Here is a 21,720-nt window from a genome sequence, read left to right on the forward strand (position 1 = left end):
ACTGATTTCTACTGTAATTCTTTTTCTACTGTGGTCAGTAAACATGCTCTGTACTGTATTCATCTTTATAAATTTATTGATACTTTCATTATGGTCCAGCATGGTTTCTCATGCTGAATATCCCTCATCCACTTGAAAAGACTGTGTCTTCTGCTGTTGTTGGAGAGAGAGAGCTGTGAATGTTAATTAGGACAAGTTGTTTGATGGTATCTTAATGACCATCTACTTTTTCTATTGATGACTGAGAGAGGAGTGCTAAAGGCTTCAACTATAATTGTGGATTTGTTTATTTCTCCTTTAAATTCTACCAGGTTTTGCCTCACATATTTCACAGCTCTGTTATTAGGGCTACACACATATTCAGAATGATGACTTCTTATGGATTGAGCCTTTCATCATTATGAAATATCCTTCCCTATCTCCAGTAATACTCCTTATCTTAAAGTCTGTTTTCTCTGATGTTAATATAATCACTAGATTTCTTCAGCTTCGTGTTTGTGTAGTATATATTTTTCCTTGTCCTTTTACTTTTTTTTTTTTTTTTGGCAGCACCATGCAGTTTTCAGGATCTTTGGGGCTCCCTGCAGTGGAAGTGCTGTGTCCTAACCACTGGACCTCAAGGGAATTCCCTGTGTTTCTACTTTTACTTTAGTATTTAAACTATTAGACTGGGTTTCCCTTTCCTATAGGGAAGACTACCTATTTCTGTATTGCCAGGCTGACAGCATCTAGCTTTCATTTGGAGTGTTTACCACAGTCCCTGTAATTATTGATATGGTTGTTTCTAAATCTCCCATCTTGGGATTTCTTCATATTTGTCCTATTCTTTCTTTTTTCCCCCTCCTTTTCTCCCTTCCTTAACATTTCCTGAGTATTTTTAGTATCCTATTTTGGCTTTTTAGCCATATGTCTTATTTTATGTTTTAGTAGTTGATCTGAACACCACAGTAGGAATCCATAACTTATCACAGTGTACTTTGAATTAATACTGTACCAGTTCACATAAAATGTAACAGCCTTTTAACAGCACACTTCCCTTTACTCCTTTCCTTCCCATTGTAATCTTGTTTTCTACTTCTAAATAGATTACAAATTCCACAAGACACTGTAATTCTTTTTGTTTAAAATACTCAATTGTCTTTTCAGTACATTAAGAAATGAAAAATGAGTCTTTTATGTTTACCCAGACATTAACATGTCCAGTGCTTTTCATTCCTTCACATAGCTCTGAATTTCCAGCTGGTATAATTTCCCTTAAGTCTGAAGAATTTCCTTTAATAATTCTTATGGAACAAGTCTGCTGGGGATGAATTACAATTGGTTCTCATTACTGAAAGTTCTGTAGTTATGTTCTATAGAGTCACCATGCACACTGAGTTAATGAAGCCTGAACCAGTGCCTCTAGGGCAAATACAAGGTTAGGGTTCTGCTAGCGTCTGGTCAAAACATGGTCATCAATGGATCAATAAGTAACCCTGTTTTATGTGTTTCCATTTAAAGATAACTTACTTAATATACCGACACATGTACTTTCTCTGTAAGGCACGTCAAGCCTTCTTGCACTTGGGAACACTAGTCAGCACTTCAGCACAGCCTTGAGGGTCATTTTAAATAGCAAAATCACCAATAAAAACGTGGCAGTAAACAGACCACAGAAACGACACTTTTTTTTTTTTTTAACAACATGAGAGCTGAAACAAGAAGGCATTGCTTTGCTTGACCTCAGCTGGGAATGTGCACTTTGGGAATTCAAAATTTTGCCACTCTGTGCATGTCTCTGAATGACTTCAAAAGTGCCACAAGAGCATTGATTTGGGGGGTTACAGATAAATTTCAGCCAGTAGGTGAATTTGTAAATATGGAATCCATGAATAATGAGAATTGACAGTATCTGATCTTTCTAGAATTTGTTATCATCCTTTAAAGAGTGTTGAGCTTAGTTCTAGCAGTTCTCACTCATCTGATGCCTGAAAATAATTGTTCCATATATTTTGTTTACTTACATATGTTCACAGCCAGAAGGTAAATCTGATGCCCATCACTCTGTCATGTCCAAGCCATCCCTGAATTTGGAAAGGAAGATGTAAACTCTGTATTCAGTCTCCCAACAAGTATTGTGTGGATGTGAATGAAGAGGTGTCCAGGGGTACCTTTGCAAAATTTGGTTATTGTATAAATGACTACTTTTTAGCATCCTGTTAGGTGTTGTGAAAAATGAAGAAGAGTAAAAACTCTGCTCTTCTTCCTAAGGAGTTTTCATTTCAGAAGACAAGACGTCATACATGAAATGTCAGCATTTCTCTCACTACAGTCCTGATTGCCGGCCTTAACTCTGTTCCCCTGCAAGCCCTGCCCACAAAACTGTTACAGAGATGTCTTCAGGCTGAGGGATCAAGCAAAATCTCCACTGGATACAACAGTCTCAAGTTGCCCTATTACACGTGGGTCCTATTAATACGTTTGACATTTGGGGTGACCAACTGATTCTGCTTTAACCAGAACTTTCTCAGGAAATTCTATGTCCCAGGAACCCCATCAGTCCCAGGAAACTAGACTAATCAGCCACTGTAGCCCATGTTCCCCCAGATTTCCATTGCTTGGACATGGTTTTTCCAGTAGTCATGTATGGATGCGAGAGTTGGACTGTGAAGAAGGCTGAGCACCGAAGAATTGATGCTTTTGAACTGTGGTGTTGAAGAAGACTCTTGAGAGTCCCTTGGACTGCAAGGAGATCCAGCCAGTCCATTCTGAAGGAGATCAGCCCTGGATGTTCTTTGGAAGGAATGATGCTGAAGCTGAAACTCCAGTATTTTGGTCACCTCATGTGAAGAGTTGACTCATCGGAAAAGACTCTGATGTTGGGAGGGATTGGGGGCAGGAGGAGAAGGGGACGACAGAGGATGAGATGGCTGGATGGCATCATCGACTCTATGGATGTGAGTTTGAGTGAACTCCAGGAGATGGTGATGGACAGGGAGACCTGGTGTGCTGTGATTCATGGGGTTGCAAAGAGTTGGACACGACTGAGCGACTGAACTGAACTGAATTCAAAAAATGGTGTAATATGTGGAGTACAGAGGAATGATCTCTAGTCCTCAAATACTTTTTTTTTTAACCTGCAGTGTCACATGGCTCATAATTCCATCAGAAATAATGATGCTGGGTTGGTGGCATTCTATTGGAAATTCTTGTTAAAATGCAAATATTTCTGGAAATCATGACATTAAACAATTATCAATTATTAATATGCGATGGGAATTTAACAGATCAGCCAGTAGAGACCAGGACTATGAGAGAACAAGAAAGATTAGGTTTGACAGAAGGCTGCCAGTTTTAAGTAAGTGGTAACACCTCCCTTTTCCAAGTGTTGGGCAAGACAAGTAGTGGTTCTTTACTTGTTTGTTGTTGTTCAGTCACTAAGTTCTATCCAACTCTTTGCAACCCCACGGACTGCAGCACACCAGGCTTCCCTGTCCTTCACCATCTCCCGGAGTTTGCTCAAACTTATGTCCACAGAGTTGGTGAAGCTATCTCATCCACTGTCACCCCCTTCTACTTTTGCTTACAATCTTTCCCAGAATCAGAGTCTTTTCCAATGAGTCAGCTCTTCCCATCTGGTGGCCAAAGTACTGAGGCTTCAGCTTCAGCATCAGTCCTTCCAATGCCTATTCAGGGTTGATTTCCTTTAGGACTCACAGGTTCGATCTCCTTGCAAGGAGTCCAAGGGACTCTAAATGTCTTCACCAGCACCACAGTTCAAAAGCATCAATTCTTCAGTGCTCAGCCTTCTTTATGGTGCAACTCTCACATCCATACATGATTACTGGAAAAAACATAGCTTTGACTATAGGGACCTTTGACAGTAAAGTGATGTCTCTCATTTTTAATATGCTGTCTAGGTTACTCATAGTGTTTCTTCCAAGGAGCAAATGTCTTTTAATTTCATGGCTGCAGTCACCATCCACAGTGATTTTGGATCCCAAGAAAATAAAATCTGTCACTACTTCTCCACTTTTCCCCTTATATTTGCCATGAAGTGGTGGGACCAGATGACATAATTTTAGTTTTTCTAATGTTGAGTTTCAAGCCAGCTTTTTCACTCTCCTCTTCTACCCTCATCAAGAGGCTCTTTAGTTCCTTTTCACTTTCTTCCATTAGAGTGGTAACATCTGCATACCTGAGGTTGTTGATATTTCTCCTGGCAATTTTGATTTCAGCTTGTGATTCATCCAGCCTGGCATTTCACATGATGTACTCTGCATAGAAGTTAAATAGCAGGATGACAGTATACAGCCTTGTCATAGTCCTTTCCCAATTTTGAACCAGTCAGTTGTTTCATGTGATGTTCTAACTTTTGATTCTTGACCCACATACAGATTTCTCGGGAGACAGGTAAGGTCGTCTGGTATTCCCATCACTTTAAGAATTTTCCACAGTTTACTGTGATCCACACATTCAAAGCTTTAGTGTAGTCAATAAAGCAGAAGCAGATGTTTTTCTGGAACTCCCTTGCTTTCTCCATGGTCCAATGAATGTTGGCAATTTGATCTCTAGTTCCTCTGTCTCTTTGAACCCAGCTTGTACACCTGGAAGTTCTCCGTTCATGTACTGCTAAAGCCTAGGTTGAAGGATTTTGAGCATAACCTTGCTAGCATGTGAAATGAGCACAATTGTCTGCTATCTTGGGAAGATGGCTTGGAGAAGGAAATGGCAACCCACTCCAGTATCCTTGCCTGGAAAATCTCATGGACAGAGGCGCCTGGTGGGCTGCAGTCCATGGGGTCGCAAAGAGTCGGGCATGACTGAGTGACTAACACTTACTCACTTTGAACATTCCTTGGCATTGGCCTCCTTTGTGACTGGAATGAAAACTGATCTTTTCCAGTCTGAGGCTACTGATTTTTTCCAAATTTGCTGACGTAGTGAGTGCATCACTTTCACAGCATCATCTTTTAGGAACTGAAATAGCTCTGCTGGAATTTCATCACCTCCACTCCATTCTTTGTAGTAATGCTTCCTAAGGCCCACTTGACTAGGTGAGTGACAAGGCCATTGTGGTTATCCCGGTCATTAAGACATTTTTTTATAATTCTTCTGTGTATCCTTGCCACCTCTTCTTAATCTCTTCTGCTTCTGTTTGGCCCTTACCTTTTCTGTTTTTTATTATGCCCATCCGGCATGAAACATTTCCTTGATATTTCCAATTTTCTTAAAGAGATCTCTAGTCTTTCCCAATCTACTGTTTTCCTCTACTTCTTTCCATTGTTCATTTAATGGCTTCTTATCTCTCCTTGCTAATCTCTGGAACTCTGCATTCAGTTAGGTATAGCTTTCCCTTTCTCTCTTGCTTTTTGCTTATCTTCTTTCCTCAGCTATTTGTAAAGCCTCCTCAGTCAACGATTTTGCTTTCTTGTGTTTCTTTTTCTTTAGGATGGTTTTGGTTACTGCCTCCTACACAGTGTTAGGTATCTCTGTCCATAGATTTTTCAGGCACTCAGTCTACCAGATCTAATCCCCTGAATCTATCTTAACTGCCAATATAAGGGGCTTTGATTTGGGTCCTATCTGACTGGCCTAGTCATTTTCCCTACATTCCTCAATTAATCTACAGGCTAGGAGTCAGCCAATCAAGGCAACGTAGAGGCAAGGAGTGAGCCAAACAGGGCAAACTACAGGCTAGCAGTCAGTCAATCAAGACAAACCATAGTCTAGGAGCTCGCCAATCAAGGCATACTACAGCCTAGGAGTCAGCCAATCATGAGAAAGTACAGGTTAGCTTTCAGCCAATCAGGGCAAGCTACAGGCTGGGGCTTCCCCGGTGGCTCAGGGGTAAAGAGTCTACATGCAAAGTAGGAGCCACAAGAGAAGGGGGTTTGATTCTTGGGTCTGGAAGAACCCCTTCCAGAGGGCATTGACAACTCACTCCAGTATTCTTAGGTGGAGAAGCCCATGGACAGAGGAGCCTGGTGGGCTACAGTCGATGGAGGTCCCAAAGAATCCAACATGACTGAGAAACTGAGCACGCACGCATGCCTGGCAGTATCCACCTAGGACCAGCCACAGATCATCCCCTCTAGATAAGACCATCAAAATAAATAAGTAAATCACAGTAACAAGAACTACCCTTTATTGAGTGGACTCTAGGTCAGAGAGTGTTGGAAGGGATTTATAGACATAACCCCATGAAATCCTCACCACCACTCTGTAACATGGGGACCATTACTATAAATGAGGAAACAAAGCCACAGAGAGGTTAAAAATGTAGTCCAGGTCACAGAATTACAGAAGAATTCAAATTCAGGTTTTCCTGACTATGCAGGAACTTTAGATTTTTTTACCTTCAACTTTTTATTATGAAAAACTTCAGGCATATACAAAAGTGGAGTGATAATCTCAAGACCCTGCTGTGCCCCTAGCTTGAGTGACTATCAATTCAAGGCTAATCTCATTGCATCTATACCCACATTTACTTCTCCTCCTCTGGATATTAAAGCAAACAATAGACATCATTATTCCAGTATAGTTCTCTAAAATGACTCTTTTTAAAAGCATAGTCACAACATTTTATCACACCTAAATATTAACAAATATTCATCAAAGATTCAATCAGTATTCAAATATCCTTGATAGGTTCATGAATTTTTACAGATATTTTTTGTTCCTATCAACATTTAGAGAAGACCACATAGTGCAAATAGTTGGTGTATCTTTTAAGTCTCTTTTAATCTATAGGTTCCTCCACCAATTATTTTTTTCTACTGGAACTTTTTCTTGCAGATGTTGGCTGGTTTCGACTGGAGAGTTTTCCACTATCTATGGATTTTGGTGATTATATCCCAGTAGTATCTTTCAAGAAAACTGGTAGTTAGATGTAGAGATTCATTGATGATTAATTTTTTGGCAAGAGAGCTTCATAGGTGGTGCTGTGTGTTTTCATCAAAAGTATGTAATATCTGGTTATCTCTCTTCTTGTGATGGTAACAGCCATTAATGAGCATTGTCTAGATCCATTATTTCATTGTTGTTCCCGTTGTTCAGTCACCAAATCATGTCCAACACTTCGCGACCCCATGGACTGCAGCATGCCAGGCTTTCCTGTCCTCACCAGCTCCCAGAGTTTGTCCATGTTCATGTCCATTGTGTTGGTAATGCCATCCAGTCGTCTCATCCTCTGATGCCCTCTTCTCCTGCCCTCAATCTTTCCCAGATCAGGGTCTTTTCCAATGAGTTGGCTGTTTGCATCAAGTGGCCAAAGTATTAGAGTTTCAGTTTCAGTCCATTGAATGAATATTCAGGGTTTATTTCCTTCCTTATTTCATTTCTGCTGCTGCTGCTTCTAAGTCGCATCAGTCGTGTCTGACTCTGTGCGACCCCATAGACGGCAGCCCACCAGGCTCTCACGTCCCTGGGATTCTCCAGGCAAGAACACTGGAGTGGGTTGCCATTGCCTTCTCCAATGCATGAAAGTGAAAAGTGAAAGTGAAGCCGCTCAGTCGTGTCCAACTCTTAGCGACCCCATGGACTTCAGCCCACCAGGCTCCTCCATCCACGGGATTTCCCAGGCAAGAGTACTGGAGTGGGGTGCCATTCCTTATTTCATTAGGGATTGTCAAATGGCGATACTCTGTAATCCCTTTTTCACTCATTGGCTCATGTACTTCTATAAACAAAAACCTCTTGTCACCAAGTTTTAGTTACACTAAATGCTATATGTATAGAAGAGACTGCAGTGACAATGTTGCTGGTATAGGTCTCCATGTGCACCTCAGGCTTGGGCTCCCTGTGATTACAATCACACCTCCAGCCTTTCTTTCCTAAGTATATCTTGCATACTAGTGTGTCTGGGTCCAGCCTTGACCACAAGAAATTGGAAGAAAGATTTTTAAATCTATGAAGTATAAATCCAGGGACTTGCCTGTCAATCTAATGGACGTCACTTTCCAGTACAGGGGATGCAGGTTTGATCCCTGGTCAAAGAGCTAAGATCCCACATACCTCATGGCCAGAAAAAAAAAACAAAACATAAAACAGAAGCAATATTGTAACAATTTAATAAAGAGTTTAAAAATGGTCCACATCAAAAATATTTTTAAAATAAAATATAAAATATAAATTCAGGAGGGTCAACCTCCATTTAAATAGAATTTCAGAAAGAAAGAAAAACAGTTGAGGGGAGGAAGTAATGTTTTAAAAAAGAAGAAAAATTCTAACTGAAAACTTCAGTTTGAAAAGACCACTAAGTTGTAAGTAGAATGAAAGACAAAAGACTTGTGTATAAGCACAGCTTGTGAAATTTTAAGATATCAAGAATAAAGGGGTGAGCCTTAAAACTTCTGGTGAGAAAAGAAGTCTACAAAGAAATGACAATCCTCATTAGCAGCACTTAAATGCTAAAACAACAACAACAAACACAAAAATATTTGTAAAGTTAGAGAAAATGACTTTGAATGTAGAATTCTATATTAGTTAAATATAAGAACAAAATAGACATTTTTAGACATGAAGTATGAAAGAAATGGCAACCCACTCTAGTATTCTTGCCTAGAGAATCCTGTGGACAGAGGAGCCTGGTGGGCTGCTGTCCATAGGGTCACACAGTGTCGGACACGACTGAAGTGACTTAGCAGCAGCAGCAGCAGACATGAAGTAAGTCAGAAGTTTTAACTCCCAGTTACCTCCTCTGAAAAAATTAATTACTTGAGGATGTACTCCAGCAATCAAAAAAACAAATCTAAGAAAGAAGACCTGGGATCTAAGGAGAAGAAATTCTAAGCCAGGAACACAATGGAAAAAATTCTAAGATGGCAACTGTGAAGAGGGGAGGCCTGGAAAGAGTCAGTAGATGTCAGAGCATTTAACAAGTTGTCCATCCAAACAGTTGGAAGAAACGAGTAATATCATGATAAAAACACAAAAACCTTTTGCCAACAACAACAACAAAAAAGACAATTAGAAACTCTAAGAAAAACACGCTTCCTCCAAAAGTCATGACCCACATATAAAACAATGTAAAATGTGGCGTGACAAAGCAACTGGTGGACTGTAAGCAAAGAGAAATGATTTGAACTGGAAATTTGTGCTATTCTCCCCTTCAAGTGTTTTTTTAAAATAAGATCATATTACATATACTTCCCAGCATCCTGTCTTTTCCACTTAACAATACTTTGAAGAATCTCTCTAAATCTGTTGCTATAGACCTAATTCTTCATTGTTAATGGACAATACTCAGTGATGTAGATGCACCAGATTTCTATGCTATTAACGACTGATTGGAATTGATTCTATTTCCTTTTTTTTGCCACTGCAAACTGAGCTACTGCTAACATCCTTATACATATATCTTTGTTTATATAGTAGTGTTACTATTTCTGTTGGTACATTTCTTTTTCTTTTTTTTTTTTGGCCCCGTAGCATGTGGGATCTTAGTTTTCCAACCAGGGATCGAACCTATGCCCCTCACATTGAGAGGTGGAGTCTTAACCACTGGACCACCAGGGAAGTCCTATAGTACTTTTCACTTTAAACTTTATATACTGTTTGAATTTTTGCCATCAACAACTATTAATTTTATTTAGGACAAAGCAACTATTAATTTTATTTAGGGTTTTGAAATTACATGCATCTGAATTCAGACCCACTAAGGCTCAGATACTGCTGGTGGAAGTGTGAGGTAATGCATCCCACTTTGAAAAATTATTCAGCATAATTAACCAGACTTGAGCATGCACAGCCCTATGACCCAGCAGCTCTACCCTTTAGCACATCCAATGCAAATGCATACACACGTGCCCCGAGAGATATGGGCAACGTTGTTCTTATCACTTCTATTTGTAATAGCTCAAAACAGAACACTACAAATGTCTAACAACAGTAAAGATAAGTAAGTTGTGGTATATCCCTACACTAAAACACTGTACAGTAGCTCTTCTAAAAACTGTGGTCTGTGGGCCCCTGGGGAATCCCTAAAACCCTTATGTGGATCCTGAAGGTCAAAACCCTTTTCACAATAAGACTAAAAGGATATTTTCCTTTTTCACTACATGGACATTTGCACTGATGGTGCAAAAGCAAAGGTAGATCAAAAAAAAATTGCTGGTGCCTTAGCACCTCATGCGAAGAGTTGACTCATTGGAAGAAAACTCTGATGCTGGGAGGGATTGGGGGCAAGAGGAGAAGGGACGACAGAGGATGAGATGGCTGGATGGCATCACCGACTCGATGGACGTGAGTCTGAGTGAACTCCGGGAGTTGGTGATGGACAGGGAGGCCTGGCGTGCTGCGATTCATGGGGTCGCAAAGAGTCGGACACGGCTGAGCGACTGATCTGATCTGATCTGATCTAGCACATGTTAAGGCAGCAATACCAACTGTATCACTATTCACTGCGTTCTTCACCCCCACACACTCCCAGTAAACAAAGCCCTTGATGAAACAGTATAAAAGTTAATTGTATTAAATTTCAACCATTGAGTACAGTTACAAAATTTTCCATGTGATGAAATAGGGAGCACGCATAAAGCACATCTGTTACGTATCAATGTGCAATCGTTGCCTGAAGGAAAAGTACTTGTTTTTGTGAGCTGAATTAGACACTTTTTTTCATGGAACACCATTTTTGCTTGAAAAGAAGACCCACAGACAGACTATAATTATTCAGACTGAGGCTTTTGGCAGATAGCTCCTTGAAAATGAGTGAAGTGAGTCTGTCACTTAACTGACAGTGTTTGCTACCAGTGATAACAATGGAGACAATGGAACTTTCAAATAAAAATTCCAATTTTTGCTCTAACCTCCTCATCTCCAAGATGACCAAGGAAAGAAAGAACTGTGGTAATGCCCAAAAGGGCCATGGCCACATACAACCTATTCGCTGTACCAACTGTGCCCAATGTGTGCCCAGGGATAAGGCCATTAAGAAGTTTGTCATTTGGAACATCGTAGATGCCACAGCCATCAGGGACATTTCTAAAGCGAGTGTTTTTGACACCATGTGCTTCCCAAGCTGTATGTGAAACTACATTACTGCATGAGTTGTGCCATTCAGAGTAAGTCAGTTGGGAATCCAGGAAGTCCAGAAGGACCCAACACCTCCATCACGATTTAGACCTGTGGTTGCTGCCCCATAGCTTCCACCAAAGCCCATGTAATGAGCTAAGTCCTTAAAGACTGAAGAAATACTGTTCCCTGAAAAGATAATAAAATGGAAATTACATTTTAAAAAATTCAAATTTGGGGAAACCTATCCACCACTATGGGGGCTTTCCTGGTGGCTCAGACAGTAAAGAATCTGGCTGCAATGCGGGAAACCCAGACTCCATCCCTGGGTCGGGAAGATCCCCTGGAGAAGGGAATGGTAACCCACTCCAGTAGTCTTGCTTGGGAAATGCCATGGAGAAAGGAGCCTGGCGGGCTACAGTCCACGGGGTGGCAAAAGAGCCAGACATGACAGAGCAACTAACACTTTCACTTTCTTCATCCACCACCATGAGTTTGACAGCTTCCCAAATGGTTAAAGACTTTGCTGATGGGACCTATGCTAATAGTAACAAATGTGATTTTTTTGCTACTGTATAGTAAAATGTGTTAATATTTGGAAAGTCTGCACACCTCAGTGAAACAATATTTTCCAAATGACCAATAGAGAATGTTGTAAAATCAAGCATGGGTGAAAGATTGATTCAAAGTGCAAGATAGATTAATGGGATTTTTCTAAAGCAATTGTATCCAAGAATAACTGACACACAATAAACTGCACATATTTAAAGTATAATTTGTTAAGTCTTGACATATGTCAACACCTATGAACCCAGCACTATAATCAAGATAATGAGCATTTCTAAAACCCCAAAAGTTAGCTCATGCCTCTGTGTAATCTGTCTCTTGCACCTCTCTCTCCTTCCCACACCATCCAGAGGCAACCACTGATCTGTTTTGTTGTGTGTATTAGTCGCTCAGTCGTGTCCAACTGTTTGCAACCCCACAGACTACAGCCCGCCAGGCTCCACTGTTCATGGGATTTACAGGCAAGAATACTGGAATGGGTTGCCATTCCCTTCTCCAGGATATCTTCCCGAGCCAGGGATCAAACCCAGGTCTCCTGCATTTCAGGCAGATTCTTTATTGCCTGAGCTGCTTTGTTAATAGAGATTAGTTTACATTTTCTAGAATTTCATGTGAATAGAATCATATAGTACATACTCTTTTGGTCTAGCTTCTTGTACTTAGCATATTGTTGCATGTAGTATTCCACTGTGTGGATACATCACAATTTATCCATTCACCTATTGATGGACATTTGGGCTGTTCCTAGGTTTGGTCTACTATAAATGAATCTGCTGTGGACATTCTTGTACAAGTCTTTGTATGTACATAGACTTTGATTTCTCTTGGGTAAATAACCTAAGAGTGAATATGGTAGGTGTATGTTTAACATTTCTAGAAACTGATAAACGTTTTCCAAAGGGAGCTCCTGACCTTTAATCAACCTTTAAGCAAGGACTGTTTCTCATCTATCCAGCTCAGGGTCAACTTGACAACAGAAGGTTAATTAACCAGCCACTGACAAAGTAAATGAAAATGACCTGAAATTCTCTGAAAGGTTTGGACCAGCCTGCTCCACTCATCACAGATAAATCAGTAAATAGGTACTGCATTCCTGTGTGCAATGCCTCATAGGGAGACATTGTTGTGGATAGAGAAGCAAGTACCACTGACTGCCTGGAGCTGTACTAGAAGGTAGGGACTCATCAGTACCTAAGACCCACAGCTTATCCTAGTTCATGGTCTAGAGGGGAAGACAGACACTTGGATGATGATAACAAAAGATTGTCAAATTCTAAGACAGAGATGAGCACAAAGTGTTATGGGAGCATAAGAGAGTGGATATGAGCTGGAGTGGGGAGGTAAGGGAAGTAGTTTGGTGCCTAGGAAGATGCTTAAGAGGAGGAATGTCAGGTGGGTCCTGAGGGTCACCAGTTTACCTGGTAGTAAAGAATGGAAGAAGGATGCCACTGCAGGTAAAGGAAATAGCATGAAGAATGGACAACATGGATGCATGTGTTTGCACCTATCTAGGGAAAGAAATGGCTGGAGCATCAGAGTGACAGATTGGGCCTGAAAAGCCAACTAGGGCCATGAAAACCACACCAAGGGGTTTTCCCTTCACCCTGACAAGTATGTCTTCTGCCTCCCAAGCAAACAGATATTATCTTCTGCCAACATTCCCATCTCCACTTGCCTGGACAGAACTTTCCCATCCTCTTCACTTCCTACCCAAACTGGATCAACTTTATTCCTTACATCATGCATTTACACATTTACCAAATGTACTGGGTGCTTTGCAACATACTAATGTAGTGTCTCCTAGGCCAGCTTATTTGTATCTATTGCTAATTGACATGCAGAACTCAAAAGATGACAAATCCTTCTGCCCCATCACCATTCCTGTGGCCTCTGGGGTTTGGCCAAGACCTCTGGAACCCAGGCCCTCCCAGCAGCACACAGTGTCAGTCTTCTGATATATTTGCCCAGACTCTCATTCATACTCACTGCCACATTTCTCCCTCTTTTTTGTTCTAGAAAATACAATTATTTTCATTAAAATGTGTTATATATATTAACATGTAATGAATTTGATATTTTTAATGAATTGAATATTTTTTAATTTCTCAGTTTAATTTCCTATACAGTAAATATCTTAGATACAATTCACAGAAACACAAGTTCTTTAGGTTCCTCAATAGTTTTTATAAATGGAAACAGTTTCCAAGACCAAAAAGTTTGAGAATTGCTATACAGCTATGAAAATGAGCAACTACTGCTACTCCCAACACCATTTATAAATTTCACACACACAGACACAAAAGCATAGATACTGGGTAGACCATTTATATAAAGCTCTGAAACGAGAAAAGCTAATTAATGGTGTTGGAAATCAGGATGGGGGTTTCCCTGGTGGTTCAGTGGTTAAGAATCCACCTGCCAATGCAGGAGACAGAGGTTCTATCCCTAGTCCTGGAAGATTCCACTTGCCTCGGGGCAACTAAGCCCAGGAGCTACAACTGTTGAGGCTAGCGCTCTAGAGCCTGTGCTCTGCAGCAAGAGAAGTCACTGCAATGAGAAGCCCATGCTCCACAATTAGAGAGTAGCCCCTGCTTGCCACAACTAGAGAAAGCCCATACATACACAGCAACAAAGACATAGGGCAGCTAAAAGTAAATGAATACAATTTAAAAAAAAAAAGAAATCACTACGGTGGTCACCTGGGGGAAGAAGGGGGGGCCGTGTGGTTCAGAAGAGGAGTGTGAGGGGTTCTAGGATGCTGTCCCTGTGCTGTTTACTGGCCCAAGTGCTAGTTACCCAAGTGTATTCAACTGGTGACAATTCATTGGTATATCACACATTTTCCTATACATGTGTTTGGCTTGGCTTTTTTTTTAAGTTGAAGAAGTATGCCCCATCCACCTTAGCTCTGCTATCTTGTTGTGAGTTGGAAAAGTTACTTGACCTCTCTTCACTTATTCAACCAACAATTCTCAAGAACTGCTCAGACAGGCACTGTGGTACACAGTCTCAGCCTTGTCTAGTGCAGTGCAGGAGACACAACCATTAAAAATGTAATCACAGGGATGGCAAAAAGAGAGCTACGGGGACTACAGAATGTATAACAGGAGACTTAACCTTCACAGCCAGTCTGAGATGAGGAGGGAACTGTCGGGGGGTGGGGGGTGTTGTAATTTCCTCGGTTCTGTCCTGCCGCAGCAAAAATTTGAAATGACGGATGGATCAGTGTTACAGCTCAGTTTTATTTGGCAAGTAAAGGAAAATACATCCTAGACGCATGAGGGCAGGCCAACCCAAAAGAGGCGAAGAGAAGAGAAGCCAGTGGCTCAATTTTGGCTCCTCTTTTTACGTATTTTCTCCTCCCCTGAGCCTGCCCTATGTACATTGGGATAGCCAGGAGGGCTGTTGTTTCACCTGAGGTTCTCATTTGGCTCTTCGGACCTTCCTTTGTTCTGTTTTCATGGACTTTTCCTCTTCTTCGTCTTTTAGCCACTGCCATTCTGGACTCCTTTTTCCTATTCTAACTACCTAACAGAATGCTTAGCTGAACTGTGAGAGATGAGCAGGAGTAAGTCACAAAAGGAATGGTGAAAACTGCCACTTGACTTCTCTGCTTGGCTGTTTAATAGGCATCTCATTCTCTTTTTTGCATATTTTCTTTTCTTACTTTTTAATATTGAAGTATACTTGATTTACAATGTTCTATTAATTTCAAGTATACAGCAAAGTGATTCAGGCAAGAATACTGGAGCAGGTCACCATTTCCTCCTCCAGGGGGTCTTCCTGACTCAGGAATTGAACCCATGTCTCCTGCACTGCTGCTGCTGCTGCTGCTAAGTCGCTTCAGTCGTGTCCGACTCTGTGCGACCCCATAGACGTCAGCCCACCAGGCTCCCCCATCCCTGGGATTCTCCAGGCAAGAACACTGGAGTGGGTTGCCATTTCCTTCTCCAATGCATGAAAGTGAAAAGTGAAAGTGAAATCGCTCAGTCGTGTCCAACTCTTAGCGACCCCATGGACTACAGCCTACCAGGCTCCTGTGTCCATGGGATTTTCCAGGCAAGAGTACTGGAGCAGGTCACCATTTCCTCCTCCAGGGGGTCTTCCTGACTCAGGAACTCAGGAATTGAACCCATGTCTCCTGCACTAGCAGGCAGATTCTTTACCAGTCAGCCACCTGGGAAGCCCCTGTGCTACACAGTAGGACCTTGTTGATTATCTATTTTATATATAGCAGTGTGTATCTGCTAATCCCAAACTCCTAATTTATCCCTCCCCACCTTTCACTTTAGTAATCATAAATGTGTCTTCTGTGTCTGTGGTTTTATATTTGTTCTGTATATAAATTCATGTGTATCATTCTTTGGCATCTCAATCCTAATACAGCCCTGTCTCTCTGTCTCCACCCCCTCTCCACCCCCCACTATTTGACCAGCCAGCTCCTCCCATCTTTGCCACATCAGCAAGGGCAACTTCATCCTGCTGACTTCTCAGGCCCAAAACCTTAGAATCATCCTAAATGTTTCTCTTCCTGTCACATCCCATATGCAATGCCATCATACCCCTCATATCCAGTGCCATCTTTTCTTGAAGCTGATAAAGTTTTAGTTTCAGGGACCCTCACATTCCAAGGTCCTGAACAGGTCCATAGGCATGTGTTCACATTGTCATAGATTTTTATGTGATTGGGAAAGATATTTTAACTGCACTCAGTTGAGACCACTGTCTCTTTCCACTCCAACATTCCTTCCATCACATTTTCCCCTTGTGTTGCATGATAGTTGAGTGACCATGGACATTTTGGGGATCCTGTTTACTGGAAGTTAAGATGTACACACATTTAGCTGGGCCTTGGGGAGATACATTCATGTGGTTTGCATTCACTTCCTGGGGTCATGACAGGACAGTGGAGGACCAGAAGTCATATTGTGATGGGAATCTGTCCTATGGCACTTGGCATAGGAAGTATACAAATCGTAGAAGTGACAGAAGGTTTGAAATGTACACAGCCAGAATCTAGTCTATGTAGAATTCTCCCAAATTATGGAGCTGTTTGCAGAAAGTTTGGTTCTTATTGATGTCTAAATAAAAATGAAATTTCTCGTTAAAAATATACTGGACAATGTAGCATACACAAATTCAAGTGCAGGCTACTCTTTTATTTTCTTCTGGTCCATTAAGCAAAATCGGCTTCCGTGGTAGCTCAGATGGTAAAAATTCTGCCCGCAATGCAGGAGACCTGGGTTTGATCCCTGACTCAGGAATATCCCCTGGAGAAGGAAACGGCAACCCACTCCAGTATTCTTGCCTAGAAAATTCCATGGACAGAGGAGCCTGGCAGGCTACAGTCCATAGGATCACAAAGAGTCAGACACAACTGAGAGATTAACACTTTCAAGTAAAATCAATCAGAATACCTATGTTTGTAACGCAAACACCTGTAGCAGGACTGTAAGCAGTGTGTGTGTGTGTGATGTTTTCTTGATGAATCCCTGCATACCAAATCACATAAGTCTTAGAGTATCTGACCCACCCACTTTGTCTTGACAAAGCCTGACTGATCATTGTGATTTTTTTCTCACCTTAAATACATACTCACTTTTCTACCTAATGTTGTATTCTTAAAAAAAAAGTCCCACAAATCTTAACAGCTTCAAGTCTTATATATAGACTGCAGCCCTGCTTACATGTTATACCCAAACAGCAAGTCCAGATGGCTATACTGTCAAAATATATTCATAATCCAACCCCTTCTCACCACCTTGACTGCTGCTACTCCCCTAAGCTAAGCCGCCACCTTCGCTCACTTGCCTTACTGCAGCCGCCTGCTGACAGTCTCCCTGCTTCATCCCTATCATATTCCACCCCCTACAGTCTATTCTCCACATAGCAGACAGAAGGAGCTTTTCATGCCATATGTAACTATTCTGCTCAAAACCTTCCAACAGCTTCATATTTTAATCAGAGAAAAACCAAACTCCGTAAAGCAGCCTACCTGCCCCTTCATGATCTAGCCTCCAGCAGCTAGTTTGCAGTCATCTCCAACCACACTTCCCTGCACTTGCTCCACTCCACCCATACCATGCTCCTTGCTGTTCCCCAAAGATGTCCCACCAGGTACCCCTGCCACCCCCAACACAAGTTCTTCATTCAGACATCCACGTGGCTTTTTCTGTCACTTCCTTCAAGTCTTTAAGTATGACTGTCTCAGTGAGGCTTACTTTGATCTTGCCATGAAAATTTTCACTCACTCACCCTTCTCTGCACTCTTTATCTCTCTTACTTTGCTCTCTACTTCTTTTTTCCAATAGTGCTTATCCCTTTCTAAAACACTAGGTGGCTTACTTATTGATTTTACTTATTCTTTTTAATCTCTCGCTTCCTTCTAGAATACAACCTGCTAACAGGCACAGGAATCTTAATTTACTCATTGCTATGGTGGCTCCCTGGTAAAGAATCCACCTGCCAATGCAAGAGATGCAGGTTCAATCCCTGGCTCAGGAATATCCCCTGGAGAAGGAAATGTCAACCCATTCCAGTATTCTTGCCTGGAAAATCCCATGGACACAGGCCAAGGGGCCACAAGAGAATCGGACAGGACTAAGCAACTAAACAACAACTAATATCCTCAATATTTAGAATAGTGTCTAGCACTTAGTAGGCACTCAATAAATATCTGTTGAATGAATAAATAAATGAATCAAGAGTAGCCCAGGCAGTGGGAATGCAAATGCAAAGGTGAGAGGTGAAAGATGTGTGGCTTATTCAAAGAATTCAAAGAAGTCCCTAAGAGTATGGTCAAAAAGGAAAGTGGCTCAATCTGGAGTCAGAAAAGTTAGGCAGGAGCCAAAGGGGGAAGAGATCTGTAGACCAGAGTAAGAAGTCCCAAGCAAGGAAAATTCGTTGAGGAGTTATAACCAAGGGAGTGATGTGATCATAGTTCACAGATACCATTGGCAGTTGTATATAGAAAATGGATCCCTGTGATGGTGGTGACAGGGGTGGGGGAGCAGGGTAAGGGGGTGAAGACCAGAGGCAAAGAGAGCAGTTAAGAGGCTACTGAAGCAGTTCAGGTGAGAGACAATGGTGTCTGACTACTTCGGGTGGTAACAATGGATATGGAGAGAGGTGGAAAGATTTTTTATTTAGGAAGTAGAATCAAGGACTTCCCTGGTGGTCCAGTGGTTAAGACAGTGTCTTCCACTGCAGGAGGCATAGGTTCAATCCCTGGGGAGGGAACTAAGGTCCCACATGTGGGATGCAGCCAAAATTCTTTTAAAAAGGAAGTAGAATCAGAAAGATCTGGTAATGAACTAAAAGAAGGAATTCTGATAAGAAGGGTGTGGTCATCTGTGCTGACTGCTGCTAGGATTTCAAGCTAACAAGGACTGAAAATTAAGTATATATTGGAATTTAGTGACAGGGAAGTAACAGGTGATCCTGTCGAGCCCAATTTCACAAAATGCAGATGATTCAATTCAGCCTGGCCTGAGAGCAAGGACAAGTGAGTGGGATCTAAGGAAGCACCAGTCACTGGATGTACTGACAAGACCTTGACACCCAGTGGGCTCTCAATCCATGCCACTTTTCTCCCTCCTCTCTCTTGCATTAGTGATGTTGCATAACTGGGATGATCAGTCAGTTCAGTTCAGTCGCTCAGTCGTATCCGACTCTTTGCAATGCCATGGACTGCAGCATGCCAGGCTTAACTGTCCATCACCAACTCCCGGAGCTTACTCAAACTCATGTCCACTGAGTCGGTGATGCCATCCAACCATCTCATCGTCTGTCGTCCCCTTCTCCTCCTGCCATCAATCTTGCCCAGCATCAGGGTCTTTTCAAATGAGTCAGCTGTTTGCATCAGGTGGCCAAACTATTGGAGTTTCAGCTTCACCATCAGTCCTTCCAATGAACACCCAGGACTGATCTCCTTTAGGATGGACTGGTTGGATCTCCTCACAGTCCAAGGGACTCTCAAGAGTCTTCTCCAACACCACAGTTCAAAAGCATCAATTCTTCAGCGCTCAGCTTTCTTTATAGTCCAACTCTCACATCCATACACAACCACTGGAAAAACCATAGCCTTGACTAGACGGACCTTTGTTGGCAAAGTGATGTCTCTGCTTTTTTTTTTTTTTTAATTTTATTATTATTATTATTTTTACTTTACAATATTGTATTGGTTTTGCCATACATCAACATGCATCTGCCACGGGTGTACACGTGTTCTGCATCTTGAACCCCCTTCCCACCTCCCTCCCCATACCATCCCTCCGGGTCATCCCAGTGCACCAGCCCCAAGCTTCCTGTATCGTGCATCGAACCTGGACTGGCGATTCGTTTCTTATATGATATTATACATGTTTCAATGCCATTCTCCCAAATCATCCCACCTTCGCCCTCTCCCACAGAGTCCAAAAGACTGTTCTATACATCTGTGTCTCTTTTGCTGTCTCGCATATAAGGTCATCATTACCATCTTTCTAAATTCCATATATTTGCATTAGTATACTGTATTGGTGTTTTTCTTTCTGGCTTACTTCACTCTGTATAATAGGCTCCAGTTTCATCCACCTCATTAGAACTGATTCAAATGTATTCTTTTTAATGGCTGAGTAATACTCCATTGTGTATATGTACCACAGCTTTCTTATCCATTCATCTGCCGATGGACATCTAGGTTGCTTCCATGTCCTGGCTATTATAAACAGTGCTGTGATGAACATTGGGGTACACGTGTCTTTTTCAATTCTGGTTTCCTTGGTGTGTATGCCCAGCAGTGGGATTGCTGGGTCATAAGGCAGTTCTATTTCCAGTTTTTTAAGAAATCTCCACACTGTTCTCCATAGTGGCTGTACTAGTTTGCATTCCCACCAACAGTGTAAGAGGGTTCCCTTCTCTCCACATCCTCTCCAGCATTTATTGCTTGTAGACTTTTGGATCACAGTCATTCTGACTGGCGTGAAATGGTACCTCATAGTGGTTTTGATTTGCATTTCTCTGATAATAAAAGAGACCATAGCAAAAATCAACAAAGCCAAAAGCTGGTTCTTTGAAAGGATAAACAAAATTGACAAACCATCAGCCAGACTCATCAAGAAACAAAGGGAGAAAAATCAAATCAATAAAATTAGAAATGAAAATGGAGAGATCACAACAGACAACACAGAAATACAAAGGATCATAAGAGACTACTATGAGCAATTATATGCCAATAAAATGGACAACGTGGAAGAAATGGACAAATTCTTAGAAAAGTACAACTTTCCAAAACTGGACCAGGAAGAAATAGAAAATCTTAACAGACCCATCACAAGCACAGAAATTGAAACTGCTTGTAGACTTTTGGATCACAGCCATTCTGACTGGAGTGAAATGGTACCTCCTTGTGGTTTTGATTTTGAATATGCTGTCTAGGTTGGTCAAAACTTTCCTTCCAAGGAGTAAGCGTCTTTTAATTTCATGGCTGCAATCACCATCTGCAGTGATTTTGGAGCCCCCAAAAATAAAGTCTGACACTGTTTCACTGTTTCCCCATCTATTTGCCATGAAGTGATGGGACCAGATGCCATGATCTTAGTTTTCTGAATGTTGAGCTTTAAGCCAACTTTTTCACTCTGCTCTTTCACTTTCATCAACAGGCTCTTTAGTTCCTCTTCACTTTCTGCCATAAGGGTAGTGTCATTTGCATATCTGAGGTTATTGATATTTCTCCTGGCAATCTTGATTCCAGCTTGTGCTTCCTCCAGCTCAGCATTTCTCATGATGTACTCTGCATATAAGTTAAATAAGCAGGGTGACAATATACAGCTTTGATGTAATACTTTTCCTATTTGGAACCAGTCTGTTTTTCCATGTACAGTTTTAACTGTTGCTTCTTTACCTGCATACAGATTTCTCAGGAGGCAGGTCAGGTTGTCTGGTATTCCCATCTCTTGGAGAATTTTCCACAGTTTGTTGTGATCCACACAGTCAGGGCTTTGGCATAGTCAAGAAAGCAGAAGTAGATGTTTTTCTGGAACTCTCTTGCTTTTTGTATGATCCAACAGATGTTGGCAATTTGATGTCTGATTTCTCTGCCTTTTCTAAATCCAGTTTGAACATTTGGAAGTTCATGGTTCATGTACTGTTGAAGCCTGTCTTGGAGAATTTTGAGTA

At 41.5% G+C, this 21,720-nt stretch overlaps 1 pseudogene; it reads left to right on the forward strand.

Moving 5' to 3' along the window:
- Positions 1 to 10,772: 10,772 nt before the first annotated feature.
- On the forward strand, positions 10,773 to 11,147 carry LOC139181348 (small ribosomal subunit protein eS26 pseudogene; annotated as a pseudogene).
- The last annotated feature ends 10,573 nt before the right edge of the window (positions 11,148 to 21,720 follow it).

Source organism: Bos indicus, chromosome X (genome assembly GCF_029378745.1).
Source record: "Bos indicus isolate NIAB-ARS_2022 breed Sahiwal x Tharparkar chromosome X, NIAB-ARS_B.indTharparkar_mat_pri_1.0, whole genome shotgun sequence".
NCBI lineage: Eukaryota > Metazoa > Chordata > Mammalia > Artiodactyla > Bovidae > Bos > Bos indicus.